The sequence below is a fragment of the Eubalaena glacialis genome, chromosome 2, assembly GCF_028564815.1.
Source record: "Eubalaena glacialis isolate mEubGla1 chromosome 2, mEubGla1.1.hap2.+ XY, whole genome shotgun sequence".
Lineage (NCBI taxonomy): Eukaryota > Metazoa > Chordata > Mammalia > Artiodactyla > Balaenidae > Eubalaena > Eubalaena glacialis.
This window is the reverse complement of record NC_083717.1, coordinates 56784138-56795358: the sequence shown is the minus strand read 5'-3', so window position 1 is coordinate 56795358 and position 11221 is coordinate 56784138. Positions and strand designations below refer to the sequence as shown.

Here is an 11221-nt window from a genome sequence, read left to right as displayed (position 1 = left end):
AGAATTTTTAAAGAATACTGCATGAAGTAAGGTACATTAAGTGTTTTGTAATGATTAGGTCTAGAATATTTTTTACTTGCATTCTTTTTTTTTTTTTAAAGGATATTTATTTTACTTTTTTTTTTTTAAAGGAATTCCTTTGTTTTTATTATTTATTTATTTATTTATTTATTTTTGGCTGTGTTGGGTCTTCGTTTCTGTGCGAGGTCTTTCTCTAGTTGCGGCAAGCGGGGGCCACTCTTCATCGCGGTGCGCTGGCCTCTCATTATCGCAGCCTCTCTTGTTGCGGAGCACAGGCTCCAGATGCGCAGGCTCAGTAGTTGTGGCTCACGGGCCCAGTTGCTCCGCGGCGTGTGGGATCTTCCCAGACCAGGGCTCGAACCCGTGTCCCCTGCATTGGCAGGCAGATTCTCAACCACTGCGCCACCAGGGAAGCCCTTTACTTGCACTCTTGTTCGTACAGTTTAAAACACTAAAGCACTGACTTGAATGAAAGAGGACTATATTAAAATGAATAAGATTGCAGCATATGCCATTTTAAGAATAAAAGAAAGATGGACTAAGTGCTTTGATTTTATGTTCTTCATTCAAGTAGTTTTCAGTATTTCTGTTATCTTTGAATAACAAAAAGGATTCTTTAAGTACTGTGCACTTAAAGAAAAAGACCATCTTTTTACTCATAGAAGAATTCTAATCTTATTTGGATTGAATCTTCTAGATGTCTCAAGGCAATTCTTTTAAGTAATAGCAGTTCATTATAAGGTGGCCAAAAGTAATCACTAATTTTGACATATGGATCATGTGGGATACCAAATAATCTATTTATATGAATCTCTAACATTTCATGTAATGCTATCAGTTATGCAGTTGATTTTTTAATGATTTTCTTTTTTTCTCCATATTTTTATCATTTTTAAAGTAGTTCTTTTTAATTAATTTATTTTCAAAATTTTTTATTGAAGTATATTTGCTGTATAATACTGTATGTTACAGGTGTACAATATAGTGATTCACAATTTTTAAATGTTATGCCTTATTTATGGTTATAAAATATTGGCTATATTCCCTGTGTTGTGCAATATATCCTTGTAGCTTATTTTATACATAATAGTTTGTGCCTCTTAATCCGATACCCCTATATTGCCCCTCCGCCCTTCATTCTCCCCACTGGTAACCACTAGTTTGTTCTCTATATCTGTGAGTCTGCTGCTTTTTTTGTTGTTGTTATATTCACTAACTTATTGTATTTTTAGGTTCCACATATAAGTGATATCATACAGTATTTGTCTTTCTCTGACTTATTTCACTTAGCATAATACCCTCCAAAGCTATCCATGTTGCTGCAAATGGCAAAATTTTGTTCTTGTCCATGTATATATGGAACAAAATATATGTTCTATATATACATACAATGGAATATTACTCAGCCTCTTTATCCATTCATTTGTTGATGGACACTTAGGTTGCTTCTATATCTTGACTGTTTTAAGTAATGCTGCTATGAATATTGTGGTGCATGTATCTTTTTTAATTAGTGTTTTTATTTTTTATGGATATATACCCCGGAGTGGAATTGCTGGGACATATGTTAGTACTATTTTTAGTTTTTTTTGAGAAACCTCCAGACTGTTTTTCACAGTGGCTGTACCAATTTACATTCATACTGGCATTGTATGAGGGTTTTCTTTTTCAAGTCCTGACTAACATTTGTCATTTGTGGGTTGTTTTTTTTTCTTTTTTTGTATTTTGGCTGCACCACACGGCATGCAGGATGGTTCCCCAACAAGGGATTGAACCCAGGCCTCTGCAGTGAAAGCGCCAAATCCTAACCACTAGGCAACCAGGGAACTCCCTTATTTGTGCTATTTTTGATGATAGCCATTCTGACAGATATGAGGTGATACCTCATTGTACCTTTGACTTGCATTTCCCTAATGATTAGCCATGTTGAGCATCTTTTCATGTGCCTGTTGGCCATCTGTATGTCCTCTTTGGAAAAATGTCTATTCAGGTCTTCTGCCCATTTTTTAATCAGAAGGAGAAATTAAGGAAGTAATCCCATTTACCATCACATCAAAAAGAATAAAATACCTAAAAATAAGCCTACCTAAGGGATCAAAATACCTGTACTTGGAAAACTATAAGACACTGATGAAAGAAATTGAAGACAACATAAACAGATGGAAAGATATACTGTGTGATTGGACTGGAAGAATCAATATTGTTAAAATAACCATATTACCCAAGGAAATCTACAGATTCAATGAAATCCCTATCAAAATACCATGGGTGGGACTTCCTTGGTGATCCAGCAGTTAAGACTCCATGCTTTCAATGCAGGGGGCCCAGGTTTGATCCCTGGTCAGGGAACTAGATCCCACATGCCACAACTAAGAGCCTGCATGCTGCAACTAAAATGATCCCGCATGCCACAACTAAGAATCCAGCATGCTACAACAAAGATTCTTCCTGCTGCAACTAAGGCCTGGCACAGCCAAATAAATAAATTAATAAATATTTTTTAAAAAATACCATGGGTATTTTTCACAGAACTAGAACAAATAATTTTAAAATTTATATGGAAACACAAAAGACCCCAAATAGCCAAAACAATCTTGAGAAAGGACAGTTTTGGAAGAATCAGGCTCCCTGACTTCAGGCTATACACAAAGCTACGGTAATCAAAATGATATGATACTGGCATAAAAACAGACACATAGGTCAATGGAACAGAATAAAGAGCCCAGAACTAAACCCAGGCGCTTATGGTCAATTAATCTACAACAAAGGAGGCAAGAATAGACAATGTTTTTCTTTTTCAATTTTCTATCAGTTACAGGGAAATGGTCTTCTCAAAACTCACCCAAGGTAATCGAGAATTTCTCCTTAAATTCTTTTTTTTTAAAAACATCTTTATTGGAGTATAATTGCTTTACAATGTTGTGTTAGTTTCTGCTGTATAATAAAGTGAATCAGCTATATGTATACATATATCCCCATATCCCCTCCCTCTTGTGTCTCCCTCCCACCCTCCCTATCCCACCCCTCTAGGTGGTCACAAAGCACCGAGCTGACCTCCCTGTGCTATGTGGCTGCTTCACACTAGCTATCTATTTTACATTTGGTAGTGTATATATGTCAGTGCTACTCTCTCACTTCATCCCAGCTTACCCTTCCCCCTCCCCATGTCCTCAAGTCCATTCTCTACGTCTGCATCTTTATTCCTGTCCTGCCCCTAGGTTCATCAGAACCTTTTTTTTTTTTTAAAGATTCTATATATATGTGTTAGCATATGGTATCTTTTTTCTCTTTCTGACTTACTTCACTCTGTATGACAGACTCTAGGTCCATTCACCTCACTACAAATAACTCCATTTCGTTTCTTTTTATGGCTGAGTAATATTCCATTGTATATATGTGCCACATCTTCTTTATCCATTCATCTGTCAATGGACACTTAGGTTGCTTCCATGTCCTGGCTATTGTAAATAGTGCTGCAATGAACATTGTGGTACATGACTCATTTTGAATTATGGTTTTCTCAGGGTATATGTCCAGTAGTGGGATTGCTGGGTCATATGATAGTTCTATTTTTAGTTTTTTAAGGAACCTCCATACTGTTCTCCATAGTGGCTGTATCAATTTACATTCCCACCAACAGTGCAAGAGGGTTCCCTTTTCTCCACACCCTTAACTCTTTTATATTAAGCATTTTTGTTTTCAGCTTATTAAAGGTTCTCAATTCAGAAAAAAATGTCACTATGTGATGTTTCATTGTTTACTATATTAAGAGATTCCAGTATCTGTTGTTGTTCATCCAGCCACTATTTTTTCTTTATCTTTTCAGTCTTTGACATTACCATTCTAGACAGTACCATTTCTAGATCATGTCTTAAGTTTTGGAGCTCTTCTTTTCCTAATGTTACCAGAACATCTTCATTCAGTGGGATTAATTTAGGAGTTTCTTTCTGCCATTGACTAATTCCAGTGGTGGTCAAACATTTCACTGACATAATTAATGATAACTGAGCATTTGAATCAGTGAATGTCTCAGTTCCAGCAAGCAATGATATATTCTGACATTCTTCCATATCATTTCATATTTCTTCACCTTCTTTGGTAAGTTCTTCTTCAGCATCTCTAGTGTCTTCCACATCTGTAGTACAGTCTTTATCTTGCTGATTCAGTGACTCGCGCTTATGATTTTCATAGCCTTCTGATAATTTTAGAAAGTTTTGGGGCCTTAGGCAATCCCTTAAACCAGTGGTCCCCAACATTTTGGCACCAGGGACTGGTTTCGTGGAAGACAGTTTTTCCACAGACCGGGGTGGTGGGGAGGATGGTTCAGGATGGTTCAGGCAGTAATGCGAGAGATGGGGAGCAGCAGATGAAGCTTCACTGGCTCACCCGCCACTCTCGTCCTGCTGTGCGGCCCGGTTCCTAACACACCGGTTCCTAACACTACCAGTCCACAGCCCGGGGGTTGGGAACCCCTGCCTTATACTATCTGTGCATGAGTTTCCTTATCACTCTATTTAGAGGATGTGCTAGAGAATAAAGGAGTACTTGAAGGGAAGACCTCAAGTTAATCAGTTTCCTCAGTTCCCTACCACTTTGCCTTTCCCTCCTAACAGGTGGGTTTCTGGAGCTGTCATTGGTGCAGGAGCTAGATAAGAGTGGCACTTGAGGCCTGGCTGGACTTTGGGTATTAAGGTTTCTGCAATTCCCAATTCCAGCATGTGGGAAGTTTTCCCCCACACCACCAAGCAATTCTCTGACACTAGCTAGGTGTCCTGCAATTCAACTCAATTCTGACATTATCTATCCAGTGATAGCATCAGATTCCACAGGTTAAGGACTCAGTCCCACAAAACTGCCCCCTTCTGCTTCAGAAATCAATTACAAGTTTAGGTTGTCACCTGTGTCTCTGATCAACTGGCTAAAAATCAGAGGTTCCTACGATCCCCTCCTTGGGTTCAATTAATTTGCTAGAATGGCTCACAGGACTTAGAAAACCAATTTACTCACTAGATTATCAGTTTATTACAAAGGATATTGAAAGTTAGGAATCAGCAGCGATAGGAACAGATACCTAGAGTAAGGTCCTGAACAAAGGAACTTCTGTCCCCATGGAGTTTGGGTCCAGCACTGTGGCATATGGAAGTGTTCTAGTTCACAAACCTGGAAGTTTTAGAAACCCCATCCTTTTGTTTTTTTATGGAGTCTTCATTATATAGGCATGATTGATTAAATCATTGGCCACTGGAGATTGATTTTAATTTCAGCCCTTCTCCCCTCCTCAGAGGTCTGGGGATGGGACAGAAAGTTTCAACTCTCTTATCAGTTGGTTATTTTGGCAACCAAGCCAGCCCTCACCCTTCCCTACCTTCCAAAGTCACCTTATTAACATAACAAAAGATACCTTTTTCAATCTCAGCACCAGAAATTCCAAGGGTTTTAGGAGCTCTGTGCCAGAAAGAGGGACCAAATATATATTTCTTATTCTAAGTTGCAGTATCACAGGTATCCAATTCCCGAGTGTTGCAGGAAAGAAAGTGGGGCCAGAGAGAATGGTAACATCGCAGGTCACATCCAAGTCCCTGGGATAGCCACCGAGTGTGGGTTCTTGGCTTCACACAGGAAAGAATTCAAGAGCGAGCCATAGTAAGGTGAAAGAAGGTTTATTTAGGGAGATACACACTCCATAGAGTGTGGGCCATCTCAGAAGGGGAGAGGCACTAGGATACAGGGTTGTCAGTTTTTGCAGGGGTGGGTAATTTCATAGGCTAATGAATGGGAGGATTATTCCAACTATTTTGGGGAAGGGGTGGGGATTTCTAGGAATTGGGCTACCAGCTGCTTTTTGGCCTTTTATAGTCATTGGCCTCAGAACAGTCATGGTGCCTGTGGTTGTGTCATTTAGCTGATATATTACAATGAGCATACACTGAGACTCAAGGTCTAGTGGAAGTCAATCATCCACCATCTTTGACCTAGTTGGTTCTAACCAGTTTATGTCATGTCCTCAATTGCTGTCATTCTTTTAAAGGTAGTGCCCTGCCCCCTTCCTATCTTACCAGCAGTAAGGGGTCTCTCCTTCAGGGCTGGGGCTCCATATCCTGTGAACTGCCAGGCAGACCCAGTGGCAAGTTGCAACCATTATGGCACTCTCCTCAGCCCATCACTTACCACCACAGAGCCACTGCTTCTGTTTTTTAGTTTTGCCTGTTGGCCCTCCTCTCCTAAGCCCCTGTCTTTACTAGCAATGATGCCAGATATACTAAATGGTTTCTAGCTTATTTCAGTCTTCTTCTTTGTTAATTATACTGTGCCTCCCAGCAGTGAGTCATTGATTCCGTAATGTTGATTGAACGTTTACTTTTTGTCAGCCCATTTGTGGAATTGTTGGCAAAACAGCTATGACTCTTGTGGGGAGCTAGTTTGGAAAAGTGAGAGGGCAAACAATCAGACAACCTGCTGTCTACGAGAGGACAATGAGCTAAGTGCCTGGTGCTTAGGACCCTAGTGGAGGGTGATCAGGAAGAGATTCTTAGGAAAGGCAATAATTGGGTTGGGGCTCAGGGGTAAGCCCGGGGTATGGAAATAGAGGGATTTGATGGAAGTTCACAGACAAGGAAACTGAACACATCAGAGGCATTGCCAAAAAGCAAAAGACCTGCCTCACAAACATATGGAGAGAGAAGGGAGAGCAAAAGTTTGGGATTTAACATGTATACAGCCCCCATAGAGTAGAGGGAACATGGCATGCATTGAAAGATTTTTATCAGTGTTGTTCTCTGGTGAGATATGGATAAGTCTACAGGATAATTGGAGAAGCAGAAAGAATGGGATCATAGAGATACATTTGGGACTGATTCAAACTGTATTCATTTATACTGAGGGTCAGCAAAGTACAACCTGTAGCCAAATCCAGACCTCTGCCTTGTATGTATAAGGCTTGTGAAATAAAATTGGTTTTTATGTTTTTAAGTAGTTGAGAAAAATCAGAGTACTATTTCTTCAAATTTCAGTGTCCATAGTAAAGTTTTATTGGAATACAGTCATGCAAACTTGTTTACACATTGTCTATGGCTGCTTTCACACTACAGCAGCAAAGTTGAGTAGTTGCTACAGAGACCTATATCTCTTAAGGCTTAAAATATTTACAGCTCTTTACAGAAAAGGATTACTAACCTGTAATTTACAGAATTAAACTATTTTTGAATGCCCATGTCAAGGCAGGCTATCAGTTATTCATGTATATGTTGTAGGGGATCACAAGTTAAGAAGACAAGACCCCTTTCCTTTTAGAGCTTCCATTTTGTTGGAAGTTAAATTTTACTTAATAGGTGGGTTTATTTGAAATCTAGATAGAAATACTGGCATATGGAATGTGCTTTATGTTATGGCATCTCTGCCTCTGAAAACCTCCTGAGAGACTTCCTGAAGGTCATGCTGTCCAAACTGAGACAAGGATGGAAAGAGGTTAGAGGCCAGAGGCAAGAGTCTGAGCTGAAATTCAGATGTGATAGGACCATGGAGGAATGGGGAGTGTTTCTATTACCAGATTCGTCGACTGAACCCATGCTGGGGTCCTAGCCTGGCTGAGACCCCTTGTCTCAGCCAGGGAGGTTCTTTTTCTGATCGGATTCATGCAGTCAATAATGAAACTGATGCTGAGACTGGAACAGCAGTGGCCAAAGAATGGAGAAGCAGGAACCTAGTTCACAAATCAACTTCTCAACCCAATTCAGGCAGAGACACCAAATATATAGGAGAGTTGAAATAAAAGGGAGGGTTTTGGAAAGAGTGGGAGGGATATTCATGAGTTATCTGAGACAGGTGTGTGGTTTGGACCCAAAACTGATGCAACTCTCCTTTTTAGTCCTTGTGTGGAATTTTCTGGTTGTTGTTGTGGCAATCATCAACTGTTCTGGCGCTGGTGGGTGTGTCATTTAGCTAATGTGTTACTGTGAGTGTATAATGAGGCTCAAGGTCTACTGGAGGTTGAGTCTTCTGCCATCTTGGGCCTAGTTGGTTCCAACCAGTTCTTGTCTTTTTTTCTCTATGCAGCTTCCTCCTGAAACTTAGATAAGTGTAATTGGTTTCCATTTGAGAGAGTGGCAGGGGTATGATTCTTGGGCAACAGCCTTGGTAACATTTCTTGTCTTGTTTGTGAAGTGGAAAGCATTTTTGGAAGAGGGTAGGGAAGGGAGAGGAGACATTGAAGGATCCCAAGGAGAATGACCCATGCCAAGTCATCTGGATTGGAGATCGCTTTGCTCTAAGCATGTCATTTCTAGCATGTGTGGCCTATTTGGAGTAAACACAATCAAGGGAGGTTCTAAACAGGAGAGCTTTCAGTGCAATGGTATCTGAAAAGTTGCCCCCCAATAAGGTTAGGTATTAGAAAGCTCTTCCTGCTTTTGAGAAGAGTGAACTATGGGTGTTCACTCTTTGGGACTAAGGCAGAGAAGTATTATAAATTGTGTGGCTTATATTCTTTCTCCTTTTTGCACTCTTCCTGCTCCTTCCCACTGAAGATTCCCATGAGTGGCCTCTGAATTGTGTAATTAATGAACCTCTTGCTGAAATATACACTTACTTATATTCCATGATTTTGTGTAAAACTTGTCTTTAAGAATCAGGGACAGCTTAACATGCCCTTTGGCATCAAGATCTGGGAGGCCAAGTTTGGTACCTTATAAACTTTCAGGGAACCCAGATTCCTGATATCTGGTAAGAAGGGTGGTGCTGAAATGTGAAGGTGTTGGGAACCAGAGTCTCAGTGGAGGGGAGACAGATTTTGATCATAGTGCATGTTTGGACCAATGGACTAATGATGGTTGGGGCCAGGGTAGTGGGGACCAAAGAAATATTTTACTTATTTTAAATTATCAACAGAATTTATTGTTGATATAAAAATTAATTAAATGTATTTTACCAATAACTTATAAAACAATTGATAGAACCAAAACAATTTCCCTGGAAAGGTATAATACTGACTTTTTTTGTGTTTTTAAAAAATTTGCATCTGGACTTGCTTTTCATGAATCTAATAATTTGCTTACTCATCATAATGCTCTGCCCTATTTTTTATTATTGTGGTAAAATTTGTTACATAAAATTTACCATTTAAATGTACAGCTCAGTGGCATTGTGTGTCACACTGTTCTGCAATCATCAACCATACATCTCGAGAACTCTTGCAAAACTGAAATGGTACCCACTAAACACAATTCCCCATTACTCCCTATTCCCAGCCCCTAGCAATGACCATTCTACTTTCTGTCTCTATGAATCTGACTACTCTAGGTATCTCGTATAAGTAGAATCATACAATATTTGTTCTTTGCTGTCTGGCATATTTCACTCACATAATGGCCTGACATTTCATCCATGTTGTAGCTATGTGTCAGAATTTTCTTCCTTTCCAAGGTTGAATAATATTCCCTTGTATGTACATACCACATGTACGTACCACATATGGTATTTCTGTTTTGTTTTGTTTTTTTCCCCAGAAATAACATAGAGATGAATCCATAGCAGATGCACCATTTTACCTTCCCAAGAGCAAGGCACAAGAGTTCCAGTTTCTCTACATCCTTGCCAACACTTGTTATTTTTATTTTTTGTTTGTTTTTAACATAATAGTTATCCTAATGGGTGTAAAGTGGTATCTTGTTGTATACTGATTTTTACTGATTGGTATATCTTCTTTGGAGAAATGTCTGTTCAAGTTCTTTCCCCATTTCTTAATCAGGTTGCTTTATTGAGTTGTAGGAGTTCTTTATATATTTTGGATATCAGTTTATAAGATTGCAAATATTTTCTTCTATTCTGTGGGTTGCTTTTTTCACTCTGTTGATTTGGTACACAGAAGTTTTTAATTTTGATATACTCAAGTTAATCTATTTTTCTTTTGTTTCCTATGCTTTTGGTGTCATATTCAAGAAATTGTTGTCAAATTTAATATTACAAAGCATTTCCCAATGCTTTCTAAGAGATTTATAGTTTTAGCTCCTAAGTTTAGGTCTTTGATCCATTATGAGTTAATTTTTGTGTATGATGTAAGGTAAGGGCCCAACTTCATTTTTTTTGTTTTTGCATGTGGATTTCCAATTTTCCCTGCACCATGTGTTGAAAAGACTGTCCTTTTCCTATTGAATGGTCTTTGCACCCTTGTTGAAATAATTTGACCTATATGCAAAGGTTTATTTCTTGGCTGTCTATTCCATTGGTCTATATGGTTTGCATTCTTCTTTAAAAATATTTTTTAGGCTTTACATTTCAAAATCAGCATTCCTAGTACAGCATATAGGAATAAATACAGTGGGGAAGATTTTTTCAAGTTTTATTCAGAAATAATTGCCATACCTCTCTTTATAAGTTTAAGATGTTATAGCATGATGGTTTCATTTACATATATTGTGAAACGAAGATTTTTTAAAATATTTATTTATTTATTTGGCTGCTCTGGGTCTTAGTTGCAGCATGCGGGATATTTGTTGCGGCATGCGGGATCTAGCTCCCTGATCAGGGATGAACCCGGACCCCCTGCATTGGGAGCATGGAGTGTGAACCACTGGACCACCAGGGAAATCCCTGAAAGGAAGATTGTTAATTACACTATTCTGACTAGGAATCCCTGACAACTTTTGTGATGTAAGTCAGGTGACGAACATAGAGATCAGCAAACTTTTTCTCTAAAGGGCCAATTTATTGGAGAGACAGAGATTTATTTTAAGAAATTGACTCATGTGATTGTGGAGGCTGGCAAATCCAAAATCTGCAGGGTAAACTAGCAGGTTGGAGACCCAGGGAAGGGTTGATGTTACAGCTTGAGTCCAAAGGCCATCTGCTGGCAGAGTTCTATCTTTCTTAGGGTACCTCAGTCTGCTTTTGCTTAAAACCTTCAGCTGATTTAATGAGACTTACCTACATTATGGAGAATAATCAGCTTTACTCCAAGTCTACTGATTTAAATGTTAATCCCATCTGAAGAATATTTTCACAGCAACATACAGGTAGTGTATGTATACAGGTAGTGTTTGACCAAATATCTGAGTACTGTGTCCTAGTCAATTTGACACATAAAATTACCCTCACAGTCAGATAGTAAATATTTTTGGCTTTGTGAACCAAATAGTTTCTGCTGTGTAGGGGAGGAAAAAGCTTTCCTCAATCTTCCCCCTGGCTGGGTCTGAAAATTAAACTGACA

At 39.0% G+C, this 11221-nt stretch overlaps 1 pseudogene; it reads right to left on the bottom strand.

Annotated features, from left to right (window-relative positions):
• Positions 1 to 673: 673 nt before the first annotated feature.
• LOC133084600 (centromere protein K-like) lies at positions 674 to 4277 on the bottom strand (annotated as a pseudogene).
• Between the last annotated feature and the right edge of the window lie 6944 nt (positions 4278 to 11221).